Source organism: Mustela lutreola, chromosome 18, assembly GCF_030435805.1.
Source record: "Mustela lutreola isolate mMusLut2 chromosome 18, mMusLut2.pri, whole genome shotgun sequence".
Taxonomy (NCBI): Eukaryota; Metazoa; Chordata; class Mammalia; order Carnivora; family Mustelidae; genus Mustela; species Mustela lutreola.
The window spans coordinates 2,855,693-2,879,625 of record NC_081307.1 but is presented as its reverse complement, the minus strand read 5'-3'; the positions used below and the strand labels follow the sequence as shown (position 1 = coordinate 2,879,625).

The window sequence follows — 23,933 nt, the reverse complement described above, 5'->3', positions numbered from 1 at the left end:
GAGAGCTTGTTTCTCCCTCTCCTCTGCCCCTCCCCCACTTGAGCACTCTATCTTAAATACATAAATAAAATCTTAAAAAAAAAAAAAAGATCCTGTTACTTATTAAGGTTGCCCTCCTCCAGTCCCATCCATGGGACTGGAAGAGATTATGCTGAGTGAAATAAGTCAAGCAGAGACAGTCAATTGTCATATGGCTTCACTTACTCGTAGAGCATAAGGAATAACTTGGAAGACACTGGGAGATGGAGAGGAGAAGTGAGCTGGGGGAAATCAGATGGGGAGACAAACCATGAGAGACCGTGGACTCTGAGAAACAAACTGAGGGTTCTGGAGGGGAAGGGGATGGGAGTTGGATGAGCCTGGTGGTGGGTATTATGGAGGGCACGTATTGCATGGAGCACTGGGTGTGGTGCATAAACAATGAATTCTGGAACCCTGAAAAGAAATAAAACAAAATGGAAAAAAAAGCTGAAAATTAAAAAAAAAAAAAAAAAAGAAAAAAGAAAAAAAAGATCTTCCTCTCCTAAGCTGAGCTTCATTGTGAAAACAGAGTTGATGTTTGTTGAGATACGGCACATTTGTGCCATTGGTTCTCCTTGACAAATTGCAATTCCAAAATATAGAGTGAAGAGGTGAGGATAGAACAAAAAATGGCTACTGCAAATGGTATATTGTACTTCTAACTGGCCAACTTGGAAGAATTTAGGAAAGGTGAAAAACTAAAATCTGTAGCTCAGAATAAGCACTACCCCAAGCAATAAGATCATAACCTTATCCCAGCCCAAGCTGTAACAACATTCTACCCAGACGATGAAACAAAGATGCCTCCCTCCTGCCCACCTCCTCTACTCAAGCATGTCTGTTTCGTTCCATCCCTCCTATCTGCAGATGTCCCAAACCTCAGGACAGCCGGAGGATGCAGTACAGGATTAAGAAGGGAAGGTGCTAAGGGGAACTTTCTGAAGTGTTTTTTTTAAATGCAGAAATGGTAATTAGCGTAAGGAATGCTCGTGTGTGTGTGTGTGTGTGTGTGTGTGTGTGTGTGTGTACACACGCGCTGGGGATGGAGTGCTCTTCCTGGTGACTGTGCCTGAATGCTGATTTTCTCCAACCCACTAATGAGATTTCCTGCATGGCAGAGAAATAGCCTCTCAGTCCATGAAAGGAGCCAGTCCCAGACAAATCTCTGGAAACACAGAAAGGTCTAAACAAACATAGACCAGACGTTGATGGACTGCAGATGTTGACATTCCCAGGAAAATGAGAAGAAAAAGGAATATTTGGGGAGAAGGAGCAGCATCTTTTGAAAGAGAGGCGAAAGCAAAGTAATACATTAAAAGACCAAGAATTGGCAGGAAAATTATCTTGTAACATACATAACCATGTCAACCAGAACATGTCAAGAAGTGATTCTGGAAGCAATAGCGAAAACATGGAGCTTTAGCAGAGGATAAAGAATCCAATCAAAGCATGAAGCTTGCTCACATCCAAGCTGTGAAACTATCATCTCCCTAGGAAAGAGGGATAGAGGCTCACATTGCACTCACCCTAGCATGATTTGTTTATAGATGAATTATATATCTGTAATCAAGCATATAGATTTAACTGAAATGTTTAGCCACAATATTATACATACCTTGTTTGTTGAATTACACTTGAGTGACCCCTTTGCATTTAAAATGCTGTTAGGGAACTGGGTAGTCAGGGTGTGGTGGGGACAAGAGGAAGAGAGGTGGAGAGGTCTAAGAATAAGCAGTATTTTACATAATAAAAGACAATCCTAGATGGGGGCTCTCTCTACATTTACTTACTTGCTGGAAAGAGGGTTATGTTGGAGTTAATGTTCTCACGTGGAAGTTTCAACAGATTTGAGGGTGTGCTGGTGGACTGAGTCAGTGAGTGAGTCAAATCCCTGCTCCACCCAGGAGCAAAATGACAATAGTGTCTTTCAGGGCATAGGTGTGAGTCATGCTTGAGCATCAACCTCTGCAATGCAGCACCATGACATCACCTCTACAGCCTACCATTTGGCCCACAGAACAGCTGTGGAAGCAGTGATTGAATCTGAATCAAATTCAACTCTATTAAGTTAACCTTTGCAAGGTCAACATCTGCTACTTACTTTTTGGCCAGCCAGCAATCTAGAAAATGAGTGTAGATGACTTGGTTAATGAAGCTTTAATAATAGAAATCTGGGTCCTGATTAAATTTTGCGTAGCATGTCTTTGTGGATGCTAGTATATCTTGCAGGGTTTCTCAGAGTTGTCAATTATATATAAAAAATTATAACAGCAAATGCTCTTTAAAAAAGCATCCTATAGATAATTAGCATTAAATATGTATATGAACAACTTTGTGTAATTATACATATATATCTATATATACATTTACATACATATACATGTTATAAGTACTTTAAGCTCTTGTATCTGTATATATATATATGGATACATAAGCATACCTCTGTGTGTGTGTGTGTGTGTGTGTGTGTGTGTGTATACACAAAGTTCTTCACTGTAGCATTTTTTATTGCAACAATAAATCCAATAATAAATGCTCAACAATAAGATATTTTTAATTAGATTATGGCCCATATATACAGCAGGATGTTATGGAAGTGTTGACAAGGAAAAAAAAGGTGTATTAGTACAAATGATGTTATTACAAGCTATTATGAAAGAAAGATATGTGATAGAAAAAAATATGCAGTAGAGTCCCATTTATGTAAGAAAAAAGGATATATATAAATATAAATGTATATTAAGCCTTAGACAGTCTTTGAAAAAGTGGAGCAAAATAGCTATTAAGTGGGTGAGGCTCTGGAAAGAGATTTGTGGGCAGATGAAGTTAGAGAGGTGTGAGGGACAATTTTTTTTGTTAAAATGAGTTTATTTCTTAATGTACCATCTAAAATACAACAAACATTAAAGAAAGACAAAATAATTGCACCCAATATTCAGAGGCCAAACTGTCATTACTAAGATACTGGCTGCTGAATATATGCTGTAAAAATGGTTCCAAGTTTCCACGCATAAGGATTCAAGTACTCCCAAAGCAATTTCACTGTTAATGTTTTTATTCTGCCATGTTTTCTCTTTAGCACCATTTTCAAGGAAATGGGGCATTCTCTTTCTAGGTATTTTCTCTCTCAATTATTCAGACAATATTGATCTAATAACAAAAGAATGCTATCAGTGATACTGTGTGCCAGATATTACTCATACTTGATAAATTGCATGCTCAAGGGAATAGGAAAAGAAGCATACCAACAAAAATAGAATATAATTCACGTTGATTAAAACAATATGTGCCAAATAGTTCTTTTTGCAGGAGAGGGAAAATAACAACATATATTAAGAAATCTAACCAGTGAACATAGGAGATCATGGCCCTCATAGGTTTTAGTTATTCAGTGGACTTTTCTCAATTGTTTTTTTCACATTAGGCATTATGCTGAGAATGAGTAGTGGGACACTATAGTGAAAGGAACAGATAAGTTAATTTTAGTATATGTGCTGCCGAAGCACAGGAACAGACAAGTTAAAACAGTAATTACAATGCAATGGAATAAGTGGTAAAGTGGAGGTCAAGGGGAAAATACATTTAGGCAAATGCAAAACAGCATATAGACATGAAAGAATGAGGTATTGAAGGAAAGGCGAGACACTGCTCTTCTTGGGTGTTGAGGACAAATATCTAACTGTCTATTCAACATGTCCACTTGGATATCTAATAAGCATCTCAAACTTAATACACCCCAACTGAGCTTCTTATTCCTCCACTCTCCACCTCCACCAGCTTCTCCATGGTCTTCCGCTTCTTAGTTTATAGCAACCACATCCTTCAGCTGCTCAAGCCAAATGCATGGGAGTCACTGTTGAATCTACTCTATGCTCCATATACACAGTCTCAGCAAGTCTTTCTGGATCCCCTGAAAGGATCCAGAACCTGATCACAACTTGTCAGCTCTGTTGCTTCCTTCCTGGACCAAGCCCGCCATCTCTGGCAGCATTGTGCCACTTCAACATACCTGCATAGCAGACAGAGTGATCTGTTTGTATAGTGAGACAGATCATGTACTTGTCCAGACCAAACCCCACCTTGGTTCTCATCACACTCTGAGTGAAAAGCTAAAGTCCTCACTGTGATTGGTCAAGGTCCTGAATAATCTGACACTTCCCCTCTCATCAGAGAGGCTTGAGAAGGACTTACCTCCCTCACTTTCTCTTGTTGCTCTCCTCTCTCCACCCACAGGAGTCCAGCTCTTTCCCCAGCCTCACCCAGGCATGCCTGTTCTACCCCTCTAGTTTTTATTCAATGACCCTTTTCAGTAAGTCTTTCTAATCCCCCTACATAAATTACAACCTCTACTCTCATACTCCATCTTTTTTTCAATTTCTCGTATCACATGTACTATCAAACACACATTATATTCTATGTATTTTGTTTATTATTGTGTTTTTTTCTTTATTATCTGCCATCTAAAAATCCATCTCCAGAATATAAGTTCCAGATTGATAGAGATTTTTGTTTGTTTGTTTTTGTTCACTGTTGTATCCTTAGAACCTAGAATATATTTGGAATATTATAGACTCTCTATAAATATTTACAAAATTCATGAATGAATGAGTGTGGTGAATGAGGTATGAAATGATCAAAGTTGAGACTGAAGGGATACACAAGCGCCCAGCTCTTAAAGGTGCCAAGGTAAGAACTTTGAAACTCATCAAACAATAAAACACCACAGGAGCAAAAGAGGTGGTTATACCATGTGTGTCTGTGTATGATATATAAATACATATACAGTATAAAGAACACAATGGGTGGGAGAGAGATAGGAAAAGCACATCAACAAAGGATTTGACAAAGGATTTGAATAGACATTTCTCCAAAAAGGTATCCAAATGGCCAAAAAGCACGTTAAAATATGCTCAACACTATCAGTCAATGGGGAAATGCAAATCAAAACTGCAATGAACTATCACCTCACTAGGATGACTATAACCAAAAAGAGAAGTAATGACAGGTATTGATGAGGCTGTGGAAAAATTGGAACTTTCATACATTCCTCCTGAGATTGTAAAATGGTACAGCTAGTGTAGAAACAGTTTGGCATTTGTTCAAAAAGTTAAATATATAATTATCATATGACTCAGCAATTGTGGCTTGATAATTCATTTCTTCTTGTAACTGAATAATATTCCATTGTATAGAGGTCTTAAAATTTGCCTGTTTACCTATTGAAGAACATCTCTGTCGCTTCCAACTTTTGATAATTATGAATAAAGATTCTATAAACATTCATGTGCAGGTTTTTGTATTGGCATAAGTTTGCAACTCATTTGGGTAAATGTCAAAGAGTGTGATGGCTGGATCATACGGTAGACTATATTTAGCTTTGTAAGAAATTGCTAAACTGCCTTCTGAAGTGGTTGTGCCATCTTTACTTCTCATCAGCAGTTAATGAGTGTTCCTGCTGTTCCACATCCTCACCAGTATTTGGTGTTAGCAGTGTTTTGGATTTTAACCATTCTAACAGCTGTAGAGTTTGTTTTAATTTGTAATATCCTGGGGCACCTGGATGGCTCAGTTGGTTGGGTGTCTGCCTTTGGCTCAGATCATGAACCCAGGATCCTGGGATTGAGCCCCGAGTCAAGGTCTCTGTTTGGTGGAGAGCCTGCTTCTCCCTCTCTCACAGCCCCCCCACCCCCTGCTTGTGCCCTCTCTCTCAAATAAATAAATGAAATCATTAAAAAAAAATTTGCAATTTTCCTGATGAAAACATTGATGAAAAATGTTGGATATTTTGGATGCTTATTTATCATCTTTATATTTATATTAGAGTATTATATAATAAGTTTTCAGTGTCTCCAATCTAAGTATGAACTGCTTTTTTTCTTTCTTTCTTTTTTTTTTTTTTTTTTTTTAGTCTTCTCACATTTCTAACCTTAGATTCCAGTTCATATTGGGAAAAGTGAATTCAAGTAAGTTAAGAACAGACTGTTTCTAATACAACCGCTATCGGGTATAGGAAATCACTCACTCATGTAACATGTAAAAATTTACTCCTAGCATGAGATTGATTATAAAGCCCAGAAGTCAGTCAGTTTGCATTTTCTCCTGGAAGATAACACTATTGGCTTTTACTACTTTCCTTCCAGGTCATATATTCTAACTTAATTTAATGGTATTTAAACATGACCAAAGACAAAGATTAGAAACTCAGAGCTACCTTTGGGTTTTCCTTCTGTTTCACCTTGCACATTAATATAGCTATTATACCTTATGAATTCTACTTTAAAATGTTTCTGGAATCAGTGTCATTTTCTTCATCCTCACTGACAAATATTCCAATAACTTTTAAACTTTTTATTCCCTGCTATAGAGGCCTGATGTGGCAGCCAGAGGCTTCCTATTGTGATCAGAGATCTAAGAGCCCCACTTCTGCTTCACCAGACTACCTTCAATTTTTGTCTGTTTTATATATTGGATTTCACATAGACTTAATTTTTTTTCCAGAGTCCTCCAAGCACAAGCAACCAAAAAAAATTTTTTTTAAATGAACCTTATCAAAATTAAAACCTTATGTGGATCGAAATACAGAACCATAAAATGAACACAATAGTAGAAAATATTTGCAAATTATGTATTTGATAAGAGTCTTATAACCAGACTATATGAAAAAACTCTTCAACACAATAAAAATAAGACAAATATTCCAATTTTTAAATGGACTCAGCAATTCCACTCCCCGGTATATATCCAAGAGAATTAAAAACATACGTTCACACAAAAACCTGTACATAAATTTTCATAGCAGCAATACTTCAAAATATCCCCAAGTGGAAACAATCCACATGTCCATCATCTGATAATGGACAAACAGAAGATGGCATAACCATACAATGGAATGTTATTCAGCTGTGTAAAGGAATGAAGTACTGATTCATGCTACAACATGGGTGAACCTTGAAAACATACTAAGTGAAAAAGCCAGACACAAAAGACCACATATTGTATGATTCATTTATATGAAATACCTAAAGTGGACAAATATGGAGAGAGAGAGTAAAGTAGTGGTTGCTAGTAGATGGCTAGATGGGAGAATAGTGAGTGGCTGCTAACAGGTTTGGAGGTTCTTTTTGGAGTCATGAAAATGTTCTGGAATTAGATAGTAGCGACAGTTGCACAACATTGTGGATATACTGAAACCATTGGATGTACAAAACAAAAACACTTTAAAATGGTGAATTTCATGTTATATGAATTATATCCCAAATAAACATTGCAAAAAAAAAAATATGATGTCTTCTAGAAACGATTATCTGGAGCTTTAGAGACAACTTTGTGATCCAGAAAATAAACAGATGGATAAAGGAGACTCTTGTGGATTTCTGCTGAGGAGGAATTTGTGAAGAATTCTTACTGCCAGACTGAGTGTCCCTCCCAGAGAAGCAGGGCTGGGCTTAGTTCTCAGATCACCATATTTGCAGGGTAACTGCTATTGTGTGCAAAGTTTGAAAGCGCAATTGTTCAAACTGAGTGAACACAATGCTGGTGGGGCACATGAAAGCCCGCAAGAAATTATACATTGGCCAGTTTAAGGGCTGCTAACCAAATGCCCTTAGCCTGAGGTAGGGTAGAACTTTTATATGTTCTTGTAAAAGTCAGGTAGAAATGCAACTAACTACTAGAAATAAGGAAACAATGACAAAACTAATAACACCGCTATAACTATAAAAGCCCATAGGTTTCATACATCATGGGAAAATAATCTATTGATGCATTGAATGTTTTTTCTCTCATCTCCTGTGGAGTTTAGGATAGGTGATCCAATCAAACCAGCATGCGTTTGAATTCATTTCCAAAAGAAGAACACAGAGGTATAAGATTTGAATTCAATGGCCAAAGACAATTTTTTTTTTAAACATATGAGCCAATTAAAAGCTCATTACCCAGAAATACATCTGGTGGTATATGTCTTGGGAGAAAATGGTCTGACGAAACTTTTCTTGAAGCCACTCCCAGAACAATAAGAGAGATAGAGAAGCAGTGCAAGACCCAGGCGCCAAGTGGTTGTTGAGGCAAACCTGCCATAAGATAGAAGAACTTGGAGGAAAAGAATTCAAGCGTGGTTCTCAACATACCAGTCTGCTATACATGGAGAAGTCTCCAAGTGTCAACTTCCTTAGGAGACCTGGGATTGTTGAGGGGCCCTGACTGGTAGGTAGCCTTGTCTGGATTTTCAAGTTAAGACCAAGATGACCCAGGCAGGCAGGAGGGATGAAGCGGTCCCAAAGAGACTGACATGTGGAAACTCCCTGTAGTGCACAAGTTTGAAAGGTACCTTATATCCTGTGGATTCTGTAGGCTGACAATACTAGAGTTTTTATTTTATACTAAAGCAGTAGTATTCAAAAGCAAATAGTAATTTGACAGATATTTGACTGTAATCACTGCATATTGTAAGCTATATATAGAATTACATATTTAACTCCCTCCCAAAGAGAGAGAAATGAATAGAAGGATTTTTTTTAAGACAAGGAGAGGATGCATCCTTTTGATTAGTTTTCTCATGTTCTGTCATCGTGCAAAATGAAATTTAGGTCCGAAGGGCAGTAAGTAGTCACAAATATGCAACATCCATCTGGAGTGGTACATGAGTAGTCACTAAGGAAACGATTTCAAAAAGGAAACCATAAATGCCTTCACCAAAGCCGGGTAATTAGAAGTGTTAAAGAAACAGTGTAGGATTTTTTTTTTCCTGGTTAAGGTAAATCAGATCTAATTATATTTTAGTTGTTAATTCCTACCCAAGTTGTTGAAATCTTTCATGAAAATGAATTAAACCAATAATTCTCACTAGGAAATTTGAGAACATTCAAGCTCTCTCAATGTTGTGTAGTTTCTTAAAATAATTTATAGTCTTAACAGGCGTATAATATCTTCATATACTCATAACTCATGGGATTCTTTTTCTCTTGATAGTTATACTATATAGATCCTATAGATCCTTTTTCTGTTTTAGTAAGTTTAAAGAAGGCAGATTTAATTACTTCAATTTCATATAGGCTTCCAAACACAGACTGACCCTCATCATAAGGAGACAGCATGCATTTAATCATAGAGTATCTGAATCATATCTAGCAGCCATTAAAATCATCTAAATTACCTTCAAGTTTGCACAGGATTCTGTGAACGAAGGCACACAGGAGGGAGCAGTAACTTTTGGGTGAGAGTCAGAAGAAAAATTGTGTAGGTGGAGAATTCTGTTGCCTTGCTTCCTGAGCAGTGGTATCCCCCAAATAGTCTCACAGCTCCTTATCTGAAATTCATGGGGTCAGATGTGTTTCAAAATTCCGAATATTTTGGACTTCATGAAGGTAATCTATTTTGAATATGTTGCGTATGCCGTGAGACCCAGGTGGCTGGGGCAGCAGCTCATAACCAAACATATCGGTATGTCTGCAGTTTAATGTATGAACATCACTAAGATCACTAAGTAGAATTTTAAAAATGACAGAAAACAGCCTCTTGTCAATTCCAATCCGGTTTTACCTTCAAATGAAGTCTGAAAAACTTGGTTTTCAGAGATGATTTTGGAATTGTGGATGAAAGATCATGAATGTAATGAAATTAAAGAGATTGCCCTCTTTGTCCTGGTTGTAGCTGGAAGCTCCTCCTGGATGTCGTTTTCATCCCGTGTCCCCTGACCCTTCATAAAGGAACTTGAGTAAAAGAGCAGCAATGCAGGACCCGAGTGACCCTCACTCTGACAGCTTAGTGCATTTTGGGAGAGAAATTTGACATTTGGTCAAATACAGAGATCCTTGTTAATTACACCCCCAACTGAAGGATTCTGTAATTGCTCGATTTGGTGAATCATGGTGAGTATGTGAATTTCCAACTAATTTTCTTGGGAATCTCTCACCCTCTCGTTCACCATTACCTAAGTTTTGTGTATCATTTATCCCAGCCGTCCAAGTTTATCTGATGATGAAAAAATGTTTACTTTCCTAGTGAATTTAAATGTATGAGGTATTCCTGCCTATTCTCTTTCTGTTTCTTCTCCCTCCCCACTGAACCCTCTGCCCCCAATCCAAGTTTAATGGATTAAATTATGAGCAAATTCTGAAAAACCTTATTTTTCATCACTGGCATGAACATAACAACTATAGTCAATGTGAGTCCCTCTGGCTGTGAAACAATTTTCATGCTTGAACTGGCTGAGCTCTTACTTTAGGAACTGAAAATGCCATTTTCTTTGTCTTCAGACCTACTCAGTGGAGGTTCTTAACTGGGAGGATGAAGGACTGTGTCAGAAAGGATGCATTGTGACTGTACAGACCAGTGCTGTCCAAAAGAAACATGATGTGAGCCATACTTGTCACTTAAAATTTTCTAGTAGACATATTTAAAAAGAAATAAGTGAAATCAATTTTAATAACATGTTTTATGTTATTATGCTCATATATCTAAAACATTAACTTTCTGATATGTAATCAATCTGAAAACTAATGCTAAAATATTCTAGATTTTTTTTCATGCCAAGTCTATAAAATTTTGTGTATATTTTATACTTAAAGAACATCTCAATTTACACAAGTCAAGTTTCAAGTATTCAGGAACCACATGCTATTGGCCACCATATTGGACAGTAAAAGGATTATGAAAGTTTAGAAAGCAGAACTGGGACCCAATCCCTCAAGAGTCTGATTCTTCTGGGGAAAGATTACAGATTAATTCTACTGTATATTATAAACAAAAATACATACTATCAACTAGTGAAAATAATGTCTCCCATAAACTAATGAAATCTCAGGATTCCACTAAAAATTGTATGTTATTCCTTGTTAAGTAGAAGTCACAGTTTCAATCCAAAACTGGGGTAACAGGGCCATTAGAAAGGTGTTACCCCCGATCTTTTTGCAAAGAAATTTGCAGAACAGGTATCGCTATTGACTTAACCCTGAAATTCTGCCAGTAGCAACTTAAACTGCTCTAAGGATAACATGAACATGGTAAAGGCTAGCAAGTGAATGTTGAAATGATTTAAAAATAAAATTCAAGCATCTTTAGGCAGTTAGACTTCTTCCCTTCTGGAACCAGAGAATTTAGATCTTACAATCTTACTGTACAGTAACGAGTTGCATCTTGATTTTCACAACTACAAGATGAGAATAATGTATCTAGTGTTTATTATAGGCATTCTTCTTAGTGTATTACATCAATTTGCTTAGTCTTCACACTAATGTATACAGAAGACACTGTATTTTATTCCCACTTGAAGGATGAAGAAACTGAGACCGAAAAGGTAGTTTATCCAAGATCACACAGTTAAGAAGAAATGAAATAGTATTCAAACTCTTGTTAGTAATCATTATTTTAAAAAGTCTTAAATTTATGAGGTGAACATAAAATGAATCTTCATTGCCTTAAATAGAAATTACAGTGTAAGTGCAATATATTAATATTAAAAAATATCTATTAGTGAAATACCGTTGTTAAAGAAAATCCTATTTGGTTTTGTTTTTTAAATATGTGCATTTTTATGTCCTTTTTTTAAATACAAATGTTAGCATAATACGTAGTGTGCTATGAATTTCGCTTTATTTAAAGCTTAATAACTTAGCCTTGAGATCTTTTCACCTGAACATTGATATAGTACTGAGTAGTATTTCTTTTTTACTCCCAAATTTACTTTATTTTGTTTTATCATTTTATTTTGTTTTTTCCTTCATGACAAGTGTACTACTATTTAATTGCTGTTCCTTATTTCCCCCAGTCTCCTCACTCACCTCCCCTCTAGTTTGTTCTCTGGGGTTAAGAGTCTGCTTCTTCATTTCTCTCTCTTTTTTTCCTTTGTTCTTTTATTTAGTTCCTTAAATTCCACATATGAGTGAGATCATACAGTATTTGTCTTTCTCTGACTGACTTAGTTCATTTAGTATTATATTCTCTAGCTCTGTCCATGTTGTTTTATGTTTAAATTATATGTAGTCTATCTCATGTTGTACCAAAAAAACTGAAATTTAAACTCATTCATTCATTTATCTTATCCAAATATCATCTATTAGTGAGACTTGCCCTGATCATTTAAAGCAAAATTAAAAAAAAAATTTTTCCAGCCCTTGGCAATCTCAGTCTTCCTTAATTTTAAATTTATATGTGCAATTCCTCATTATAAAGATATATTATAAATTTATGTATAAATTCATTATTCTAAATTTACTTATGTGTTTGTGCTTTCTCTGCCCTTAATAATGTAAGCTCCACACAGGCTAGATTTTTTTTTTCTGTTGTTCACTCTTGTGTCCCCAGTACCTGACAAGGATGTTGGGATCTTAGTAAATTCTCAGTAAATATTTATTAATTAAACAAACAATTAACTTTTTATATTTATTCATTTGTTGATGCTGAGACAACATATATAGCAATTCTGTACATAGACTTTGGAACAAAATAGACTTGGATTAGAATCACAGCTGTCATTGACTATTTGTAAAATATTTAAAAAATAATAAATACATTCATCTTGTAAGGTTATTGGGAAGATTAAATAGGAAACTTCTTTCTAAAAGTAGCCTAGAGGCTGGCACAAGGCTATGCTCCATGACTACTGTTGTTAAATTTTTATTACTTATCCACTCAGTAAATAAACACGGTGCCACACACTGTGCTAGGGGCTGAAGGAGTTTGAGTTAAAACAGACATCTCTTTTGAGATAAATCATTCCTTTTAATACACGGGTAGACTCGTAAGTAAAGGAGCCCTTTAAGGCTTCCATACCCCACAACCTCCAGCCCACAACCCCCACGTCCTGACCATAAAGTGAGCTGAGAAAAGAGTCAGGGGGTGGGAGCTTCAGGCAAAGGGGGAGTGTAGTGTTTCCCGATCGGGCTGCTGTCAGGAGCTCAGGCCTCAGGCCAGTATCAGGAGGATAAGATAAACCTACCAGTCTGACACAAGAAAGGGTCAAAATAGTACCTGTTTCAGTAGCAGCAAAACCAGTCTAGAAGAAATAATGTATGATTTCAATGATTTAAGCTCATGCAAATCTGAGTTCAAAAAGATCACCAAAAACACAAGTAGATGAGCCATCATGTTGCAGAAAAAGGAAATAAACAAGCATAGGCCCCCAAGGATTCCACATTTTAAAATTATTAGATAAACAATACATAATACAGTATTAAAGGATAGGATGATACATTTGATGAAGAAACAAAATGACAGATTTACAAGAGAATCTAACAGAACTCTTTAAATTGAAAATCATAATTGTTGAAATTAAAAACTCAATGGAGAGGTGAAATAGGGGATGAACAGTAGCTGCCAAGGGAATCTGTGAGGGCAGATGTGGAAACCACTAGAAAGAGACCGAGGCTCGCACAGGAGGGAATGAGAAGCCTGCCATTTGTGCTACCGGGGTCCCAGAAGAAGACGACAGAAATATGGAGAAGAGGTGATGATTGAAGAAAGAAATGGGTTTCTGAGGAGACAAGATTCATCAAATAGGATAAATAAAAATAAAACTACCCTTCGAGAAATCATAGTGAAACTGCCAACTATCCATGCAGAGATCTTCTAAGCAGCCAAAGAGAAAATGCAAATCACCTACAAAGGTGTGACAATTAAAATTCTAGCAGACACCGTAAAAGCAGCCAGAAACCGTGGACCGATGTCATGAGTAGTTGAATGAAAACTTAGAAAAGCTGTTTACAGACTAAGTTTGAAATAACAACCATTTTAGACCATCAAGGCTGGGAGAGTTGCCACCAGCAGATCTTTACCAAAGAAACCTCTACAGAATCCACTTCAAAGTAGAGAAAAGTGATTCCAGAAGGAAGGTTTCAGATGCAGGAAGGAATGGTAAGCAGATAGATTAGAAAACATGTTGTTTGTAATGAAAATTATGTCTAATTGTGAAATAAAGCATTCCAAAAGCTCTTGCATTTTGGAGAGAAGATGAAAATAGTGGATTACGATTAGTCTTTGTTTACTCGAGAAAGATTCCTGAAAAAAATACTAGTAGAATATTTTAATTTGCAAACCAGAAGCAAAAAGAAGATGAGAAAAAATAAGTGACTAGAAGTCATGTTAATATTTTTTAGAGGCAAAGAAGAGGAGGAAAAGAGGTGTAGAAAACAAGACAAACAAAAATAATAAAATAAGGGGGAGTAAACAAGTCTAAATTTATCAATAATCACAAGGAATATGAATGTTGTCATCTTAAAAGTTAAAAACAAAGTAAATCAAAGAGACAGAAAAAAATTCCAGCTATATACTATTTCTGAAATATGTCTAAAACATGAAAACACCAAAACATTGAAGTAAAAGAATAGAAAATGATGGAACAGATAAATACTAATTTGAAGCAATATTTATTATATTAAATAACTTTCTGAATTAAAAAAGACAAAACCTGTCCAAAATCTTAACCACAATTATTTTTCATTTTTGAAAACTCTTCTTTTTGTCCCAAACATCCATACTTGGATGTTACTATATTTGTGATGCACATTTAATTTCAATTCAGCTTTTTTCTTTTTAAAATTATAGTATAATATAATTTCCCAAATTTTTAGGTCATTTGGATAATATCTATTTTGAGGGCAATAGTTAACAAATATGTCTGACCTTTTAATAATTCAACTATATTTCCTGCTTGGCCTTTCCAGTTGTGAATTTTATAAGCTTATTACCAACTGTGTGAAGTAAAAACCCATTTTATTTGTCCTAAATACTTAGAATTTCAGAATCTATTTATCATCTGAATAACTCTCGATTTAGGGACTGCCGTGTTCATTTCATGCATGCCACTCAGATTTTATAGATTTTGAACAGAAGCCTACTTGGTCTTTGCAGATTGAAGCATTGCCCTCTTTTGCACGTGCCCACCCATCTTGCCGATCATTTCATCTGACTCTTCTTGTCTCTCTGAAGAGGGCAGAAGGCTGCTTGCTTGGTTGGGGGTTGGAGTTGTACAAAGTCCCAAGATGGAGTACAAGACTGAAATAGAGGTGCTCAGAAATACCAACAGGAGAGGACAACAGTCACAAGCGTTATTCATACAGGTCTTCCTGGGCACCACACGCTGTTTAATCATATTCCAGATGTAGTGCTGACTGGTGAGTCCAGGAAGACGTCAAATACCTGTCTGATTCTTCTCTTTCTCCTCCTCCCTTCTTTGTTTCCAAATAAATCAGAGGCAAGTGAGTAGGCGTTCAGGCTTCTTGCCTGTTTGCAGAGGCTGTAGTTTGGCATCAATGCTTCCATTCATCTGCCTCTCTTCTGGGTCAAGAGGGTACAAAGACAGTATGGATTATGAAACAAAGGCGTGTGAACTTGGGGGCAGGAGGCCAAAAAAGAAAAAAAGGTCCAAATAAACAAACCATGGAGGTCAATGCTAATGAGCAGAGAAGCAGCTTACAACTAAGACTTTCCAAGCCTTTAAGGAACTCTATAAAATTAGATTATGTTTCAATGACTGACATCACAGCAAAGCTGAATGGTAATAATACAGTAGTGCAGTACATAGAAATTACTTACATACATAATTACGGCTTTACGCAAACTAATGAACCAGAAGATCTTCTCTGTTATCTCTGACACAGACCTCGGTTTTTCTCCTGGGAGTTAGGAAAAAGTCTATGTGTCAGCAATTCATCTATTTCTGCCTGTTGGCTCATCGTGCAGAAATTAAATGAGGTGCATAATGTGAATTTAGATGTCAACATTCTGTTGAATTCTAGAAAGATGTACTAAAATGTTTAGTTTGCATTATAACAAATTTGTGTCATTCTGAGTTTGTTAAATTTGGATTATGGAAAATTGAAGATTTGCATAAATCTAAATTCTACAAAGACCCTGTGTTAAGACATTCTTCACATTATTTTTCCAAAGGATAACTTTGGTCTGTTCAATCCAGCCTTTAAAATTTTTATTATATATTTTGGAAAGCAATATTTCCTTCGACCTCAAATATTCAGCTGTTAATCTTTTGAACAGGTCCTAAAATACTTAGTAGTTTTATCTGACAGTATAATCATGTGACATTAGCATTATCATGATGTATTAAAAATCAAACAAACCAAAATAAAACAACAAGGGGCGCTTCGGTGGCTCAGTGGGTTAAGCCTCTGCCTTCGGCTCAGGTCATGATCTCAGGGTCCTGGGATCGAGCCCACATCGGGCTCTCTGCTCAGCGGGGAGCCTGCTTCCCTCTCTCTCTCTCTCTGGCTGCCTCTCTGCCTACTTGTGATCTCTGTCTGTCAAATAAATAAATAAAATCTTTAAAAACAAAAACAAAAACAAACCACAAGAAAAGGTTCATGCTGCAATCTTTTGGTTGGTCCGAGCTAGTCACCCACAGGCCCTCACTGGATCCCCCTGAAAGATGACGCCCATCTGGGAATAGAAGCTGTTCAGGCCCCGAGCTCTGAGCTCAGCCAGAGCTGAGCACGGCTAAGTGGGCTCTTCTGAACCCTGCCCAACTGATAATGCCAAGAATTACAATTACTACTTAAACTAAGCGAGTTTTAATATTGTTTGACACAATGTTAAATATCAGCTTATGTAAAGCAACCTGTGGCATATACGCTGAATGCATTTTATCACATTTATGTGATAACTTACCCCCAAACTGGCTCCTCTTAGAGGTAATGGTCTGCTACCATCTTAGATCTCATCAAAGTGGATATGAATGTACTCTAAGCCCTCATCACGCAGACTGAGGCCACTGTAACTCCTTCCCCGTTTTCTTACCTCAGCCTCATTCCACTTGGGCTGCTCTCTACAGTCAAGCTCATTGTCCTCTAATAAAGCTATTGTCGTGTTGTACCACGACTAAACAAACTAGACGGATGTACAAGTGCTCCTCCGTCTGGCTTTACAAACAGTCTTCCCTGTCGGCCTCCTTTCCTTCCTCTCTCCTTTCTTCTTTCCTTTTGACTTCGGACTGAATTGTAACATACATCTAAAAGAGTGTGCGTATCAGTGGATTTTCACACAACTGACTAGCAACCTAGAAACTCCCTCTTGCTCCCTCCCAGGCTCCACCCACATGTCCTGAAGGTAACCGGAATCCCATGTTTTAAGAGCAGGAGTTAATTTAGTCAGTTTTTACTTTTATTAACCTCCTACATGCAGGACTCAGGGAAAAGATCTAACTCGGGGTGCAAAAGGATGCTTTGGGCTCCCTGGGTTTTGTAACCAATGGTGGCAAGTCTAGTTTGAATCCCTACACTGATGAATCTGAATATCCTGAGATGTCACGGGCCTTCATCAGAATTTGCCGAGGAGCTGCCAGCTGGAGGTGTCCAGGTGACAGCTAATGAGAGATCGGTGGGGAGAGATGGCCAATGGGTAGCATTTGCTGATGACATTCTAAAGCTAAGATATGCGTTTCTCCTCCCTCCTATTTTCTCCATCTCTTGCTCCTTAATCATCTCCTCCGCTTCCTACTCAATTGCATTTCAATCAACAAAGCCACAAAAGGCACCTGCAACCTGTGGCATGGAATCACTAGTGATTGAATTGAATCACTAGTATTGAATCCCTAGTGCCCAAATAATACTCAGGGTCTCTTGCATGTCAAGTGGAATGCCTCCCAGGTGGGAGAGCCTTTGATGCTACGTTGACCTACAGAACATTCTTCCTGTCATCCAGGAGCAAAGATGCGAAACTATTTTTTTATCCATGATTCTTTTTAACAACAATTCAACAAATGCTATTTGTTGTTGCCTTATTGTGAAGTTGAAATTTTCATAAGCCTATCTATTGAAAATATAACATAAAAATAGTATTTTAAAGATTGAAGAAAAGTCAGTGGTATTACTCACAATACCAACCTAACTCTACAACTAGCTTAATTTTGCATCTCTTCTCTCAGTTCCTGTCCACAATCAAAATTTGTACAGTTGCTATTGTAGTGCTTCTGTCAGGAGACGACCTATGCATCCAAAAGGAGAGAGTTTTATGGAGTCTCCCTATAAAATAATTTGATTACAGAATCACAAAGTTCTGCCTTTCTTTTCTGATATATTCTCATTGTGTTCACTCAGAGGAGCTGTGTGGCTCCGCTAGGACAATGGCAGCTGTGCCAGGACACGAGGAGCCTGGATTCTTGCTCCCACTCTGTCAGTCACCGTAAACATGTGAATGTCTTCGTCACTTTGCTATGCCTCAGAATCTTCAAGAATAAAGTATAGAGGCTAAGACTTATCTTGTCTCCCTCACAGAGTGTTTTATTAACTCAATAAACCTATACCGAGCACCTACAACGCATGTGCGGGGTCCCTGTTGGGGACTGTGGCAAGTAGCAGGGGACAGTGGGCAGTGGACAAGTGAACACTCTGCTTCAGAAGTGGCGGTATGTGAGTCAGGCCTCCGTCTGGGCTCTGGTTCTTGCAGTGCCACTCTCTTCCCCTCGCCCTAGTACTCTAAGAGCAGGCTCCCAGGTCTCCAGGATGGTGGCAGGGATGTGACCTCTCTGGATTCCCCCTTGTCCCTTTCTCCCAGCTGCTCAGCTTTCTCCCCAGCTTCCACCACATCTTCCTTCGCCCTTCTTCACCAAAGCCTCATTCTCTGCTTTTTCCTAGGCAGAGGCTCAGGGGTGCATCAAACTGGGACCCCAATCTTATGCAACACAAAACTTATTTTCCCTTCCTGGAAGGGAAGTGTGGGGGCCTTAGAAACCCAAGGGCTTTCCTTTAAGATATATGACCCTCCCTCAAGAATACACAGAATAAAGAATTTCTGCTGAGGAGAGGAAAAAATAGTTTTAAAACATTCCATTTCAAATTCCATATCCCATTCCACTTTCCTGAAATCAGAAGCAGGATCTGTTGTTTCTGACTGGAGATGTCTTGTAGGATTTTGCAGAGAGTGTGCATTTGGGTCAAGCATTAAAGACAGTTGGGGGCTTAAATAGGGCACCTCAGATGAAGGAGCACTGGAGGCAGAGTTCAGAGGTGGGAGGATCCAGACTGCGTTTGGAGACCTACAAGGATGCAGAGGCGGATGGGGGACAGCGGTGTGGGGTATCCAAGGAGAACAGCTGCCTGCAATGGCAAGGGCGGGACTATGGCACCAGCCCGCCAGAGCCAGCAGGCCCATTGGCTTGTGCACATCTCTCCATGCCTCATCCCTCCAGAAGTCCCAGTGGCCCCAACATCCACCACCACACTCTCCCTCTCCATTCTCCACAAGTGCCCTGACCTGTCCAGTCCACCTTCAGTTCCCTCCTAAAACTTCTCCATACCATAACCTCCTCTCTGAAATTTGGAGGTTCTCTGAAGACACCTTTCTCATGGCCCTCAGAGACTGTCTTTTCTTCCACATTCCATGTAACCGGGTTCCCAGAGGTAAGGTAGAGATCTTCCTTGCTTCCCTCTGCCACCTCCAAATCACTTTTCGCTGCAAAACCCTGCCTTTTAACACTCATGTGATTGGGACACAGTACCTTCCTCATCTCTGTCACCTCCTGGCCATACTTCTTCATTCCCTTGTTCCCAGGCTTCCTTTCCACTCCAAATTCTGTCACTCTTTGTAAATCCAGCATTCCCAGGAAAGACCATTTTACTTCTCTGGCATCTCAGTTTCTTCACCTCTTGGTCTCATATGATCCTTCCTTCCCTCTACTTCAGTTACCTCCACTTATTGCTGCACCCTGGACACCTTGCACCACCTCTGAAATCTCGGATGTCAACATCAAGCTCCCAGACTACCCATATCCTTCTAGTTCAATTATTCATGTATCCTACTAGAAAAGTCCTTTAATCTTATCATGGCTCCCACTCCATTGAGCCTCCTACGTTCTCCCTATCCAACAATATCCTCCTCATGAATGCCTCCCTTGCTGCCTGGGTTCAATTCCATACTCCACCATTTTAATCCTTTTTTACAAATGCCATAAATTCACTTATCTGCCATTGCTTCATGGATGTGTTATGGGCAAGGATCCCTGGTGACAGCATAAGGTATGAATTAAATTAGAAGGAAATTGAAGGCGAAACTGTTGGGAAGATAAAGTGATTCCACAGATACAGATCTATTTTTCGAAAAGGTAAATGGACTATATAAACATACGGTTGTACTAAGTTACATTTAGTAATTTTATTCTTCATGAAGAATTGACAATATTTGACTTGATCAAATGGTTTATCATACTCAGATTATGGTTTTTGAGTAAATATCCCAGATTATCTCAATATATTTAAGCCCACAAGCTGTAAAACATTTATAGTTTGTGGTTTGGGGGCTAATCAGCCTGAAAGTATCTTTCCACAGTAATTGGAAAAAGCCTCCTATACTCAGCAGGCTATTTTTAAACACAAGCAACCTCTCACTCCTTCCAAATCAGATTGCTTTAAACTTGGAGAACAAGCAGTCTTATTCAGGACATGTGTGTAGCAGGTCTGAAGTTCTAAGGCCCATTTCCTTCAAGTATCGGGATGGAAGTGGTGCCTGGAAAAAGTGATACAGTGACAATGAGTTTGAAAACTTCAAAAACAGTCATACAGATTTTAAAGATGTATTTAAAGGTAATTAAACAAAAAGTACTGCCCAAAGTACCTATGAAATGAAGGAGGTTGAGCTCTACTCTAGATACCAAAAGAAACGAACAGTGGAGAAAGAAAGGTGTTGAACTGAATGTATGCCAAGAGACCTCTAGCTATAAATGGCTGTTTTATTCATTGTTGTTTCAAAATCCAAAATTCTTTTTTATTGTTGTTGCTGTTTAAGAATTTATTTATTTATTTATTTGACAGAGAGAAAGATCACAAGTAGGCAGAGAGACAGGCAGAGAGAGAGAGGGAAGCAGGCTCCCCGCTGAACAGAGAGCCTGATGCGGGGCTCAATTCCAGGACCCTGAGATCATGACCTGAGCCAAAGGCAGAAGCTTAACCCACTGAGCCACCCAGGTGCCCCAAAATCCAAAATTCTGAGCGAAGCCAGCGCACTCATGTGTTTGGTTCTGTGGTGGTAGTATGTGAGCGGGTCTGGTGATGAAAGCAGTTTGCTGCTTACTGAAAAGGAGGTACATCTCAAGCACCCTGTTTCATGGGCTGGGGCATCCTCAACATAGTGGTGACCCAGAGAAAATGATGGAAAAAGGAAAAAACAAAAACAAAAAAGATGGAGCCCCTCTGAAAGCATCTGAAAAAAAAAATTAGTTTTAGTTTTTATTGTTAGGACAGAAAGCATTATATTGATCCCTGGGTACTTCTAGGACTAGAATCGTTTATTCTAAAAGTGCAGTGGAAAAAAAGGGAAACTTAAAATAGTTCTAGTTTAAAAAAACAAAACAAAACAAAACAAAACTCGATGGATTACTACGAACAGTTATTCACAATGTGACTAGGTAATTTTATGCCAGTATAAACAATGTATTAATGATGTGTATCTGTCATATGCTTGGGTCTCTGGGGAGGCATTTGAAAGGCAGCATGGTGGATGGAAAGTGCCCTCACCTGGGCATCAGGAGATGGCTTGGTTCCAGCTAGATCTCTGACTCTTAGCACTACTGACTTCAAATAGTCAGCTTGGCAATTCTTTCTTCTTCTTAGACTCAAATGTTGGCAGCCACCTTAGGGAAGAGGAACGACACTCAGAGACTAACCAGGACAGAGTCTCTGGGTGTAGATGTGTTAAAAGAATGGAGTAAGATGGCTGCCTCCACCTTGAGCCTCATTCTTTCTGTAGAGCAGGAAGTGACTTTATCCACTGGGGGGAAGAGGCAGGGACCCATGTGAAGAGAAAATTCGGAGGAATGTCTTGGTGAGTAGAAGTAGATCAGAAAAAGCTGGCAAAGTCACAGTAACATTTACAAGCACAGATACGTGGTGAACCTGACAAAACAGCTCCTTGCAGTGGCAGAATTTCCCAATGTGTGAAGCTAGAAAATGGAACCCCTTGAGCAGTGGGAGCTGGAGAGAGAGTAGGGATCAAGGGAAGGTCCTGCAGTCAGATCTGAAGAAATATTGCAGAGTGCATTCCCTTACTGAAAATTCATGGGGGCATAATAGCATATTGAAGGCTCTGGGGAGACCTACACTAAAGAAACAGGATTAACTATTTAATCCTAAACTCGCTTGATTACAGAAACTTTTTTATTTTAAGATTTATTTATTTATTTGACAGACAGAGATCACAAGTAGGCAGAGAGGCAGGCAGAGAGAGAGGGAGAAGCAGGTTCCCTGTCGAGCAGAGAGCCCGATGTGGGGCTCGATCCCAGGACCCTGGGATCATGACCCAAGCCAAAGGCAGAGGCTTTAACCCACTGAGCCACCCAGGCGCCCCAAGACTACGTAAACTTTTAAAAATAAATGTTTGTGGTGGTTACCAGAGGCGAGGTAGGTAGGGGGATGGGGGAAACAGGGGATGGGGTTTAAAGAGTACATTTATCATGATGAAAAAATACAATAAAATGAAAAAAAATAATGCTGGAGAAAATATGGTTATTAAAATTTCACCGAACTCAGTAGATAAAACACTGTTCTAGGATATAAAATCCAAGCTTGCTAACAAGGTCTATAACACCCTGAAGGATTGAGCTTCTGGCACTGCCTGCCTCAAACTTAATGTTTAGTGCTACTAAGCCAAACCACCTGGGGTTCATCTCTGCCCATCACCCACAAGTTGGCACACCCCAGACTGCCCAGCAAACTGCATGCCTCGTTTTCTTTACATGTGTTTTGCTCACTGAGAACACAAATGCTCTTCCACCTTTCAGACTGGCTAGTTCTTATTCACCTTTTAGGATTTGTGTAAGAACTATCCAGGAGTGGGATGCCTGGGTGGCTCAGTTAGTTAAGCATCTGCCTCCAGCTCAGGTCATGATTGGGATCCAGGCCCTTCCCTCCCCCTGCTTCCCGCTCAGCTGGGAGTCTGCTTCTCCCTCTCCCTCTGCCCCTCCCCACCACTTGCTCTCTCTTTCTCTCGCTCTCAAATAAATAAAGAAAATCTTAAAAAAAAAAAAAATGAAAAGAATTATCCAGGAGGCCATGCTTGTCAGGGATATTTTGTAACTTAAAGTGGAGTAGTACATTCAGAAAATAACTCACCGTGCATAGCAATGTCCATTCTTTCTTTCTTTCTTAGGTACTGTCTCATTCAGTCCTTGCTTCTCTTCTGCATGGGAGACCTTATTAAAAGTTATTAGAAGACCTTATTAGAAGTGAGACCTATTAGAAGACCTTATTAGAACTGAGAAAATGAGGTTCAGCAAGCCCCAGTGACTTGCCCACCATTACCCCAATAGGAAATGGCAGAAGCAGGGCATTCCTACTTCAAAGCCAAGGTCTGCCCATAAAGTGGGTATGTGAACCATTAGAAATAGACTCAAAGCATTTAAAGAGCCTCTTGTTAAAAAAATCCTCTGCTTCTCCCTCCTGTCTCTTTCTCTGTGTGTCTCTTTCTCTAACATCATCGCTGCTGGCATCGTAGCATCCGCCTCTTGGATGGGCCCCCAGTGACTGAGAAGGACGGAAAGTCTAGTGGAATAAAACTCATTTGCACCCTGTGCACACGTCTCCTCTCACAGCTGCTGCTGTTCCCAATTTTCTGCTTGGCTGGGTTTTTTAAAGAGCATTAACTGTGTTTTTCCTATTGCTAAATGCAAAACAAACAAAAAGCAGTCACGTGTGTGTACACATGCTAGTATATTTCTCTTCGAAGCAAATATTAGTAATAACAAGGAACTGGAAGGGATGAAACTTGCCTTTAAAAAAATTTTTTTACATCGTTTTCCGTATTTTATTTTTATTTTATTTTATTTTTAATGATTTTATTTATTTATTTGACAGGCAGAGATCACAAGTACGCAGAGAGGCAGGCACAGAGAGAGGAGGAAGCAGCCTCAGGGAGCCTGATGCTGGGCTTGATCCCAAGACCCTGGGATCATGAACCTGAGCCAAAGGCAGAGGCTTTAA

General features: G+C 38.7%; 1 protein-coding gene and 1 long non-coding RNA gene across 3 annotated transcripts in view; one reads left to right on the top strand and one right to left on the bottom strand.

The window, feature by feature from the left end:
- The window catches only part of PSD3 (pleckstrin and Sec7 domain containing 3), a 769,411-nt gene that overhangs the window by 77,041 nt on the left and 668,437 nt on the right, over positions 1–23,933 (top strand). The gene's annotated exons all lie outside the window — the stretch shown is intronic.
- LOC131820346 (uncharacterized) lies at positions 14,986–23,461 on the bottom strand. Of its 2 annotated transcripts, XR_009349594.1 has the most exons (4): positions 23,067–23,461; positions 21,474–21,589; positions 18,820–20,466; positions 14,986–15,284 (listed from the first exon to the last, which is right to left on the bottom strand). It is a non-coding gene; the product is annotated as an uncharacterized LOC131820346 (long non-coding RNA). The 2 variants fall into 2 exon arrangements; XR_009349593.1 differs by lacking the exon at positions 21,474–21,589.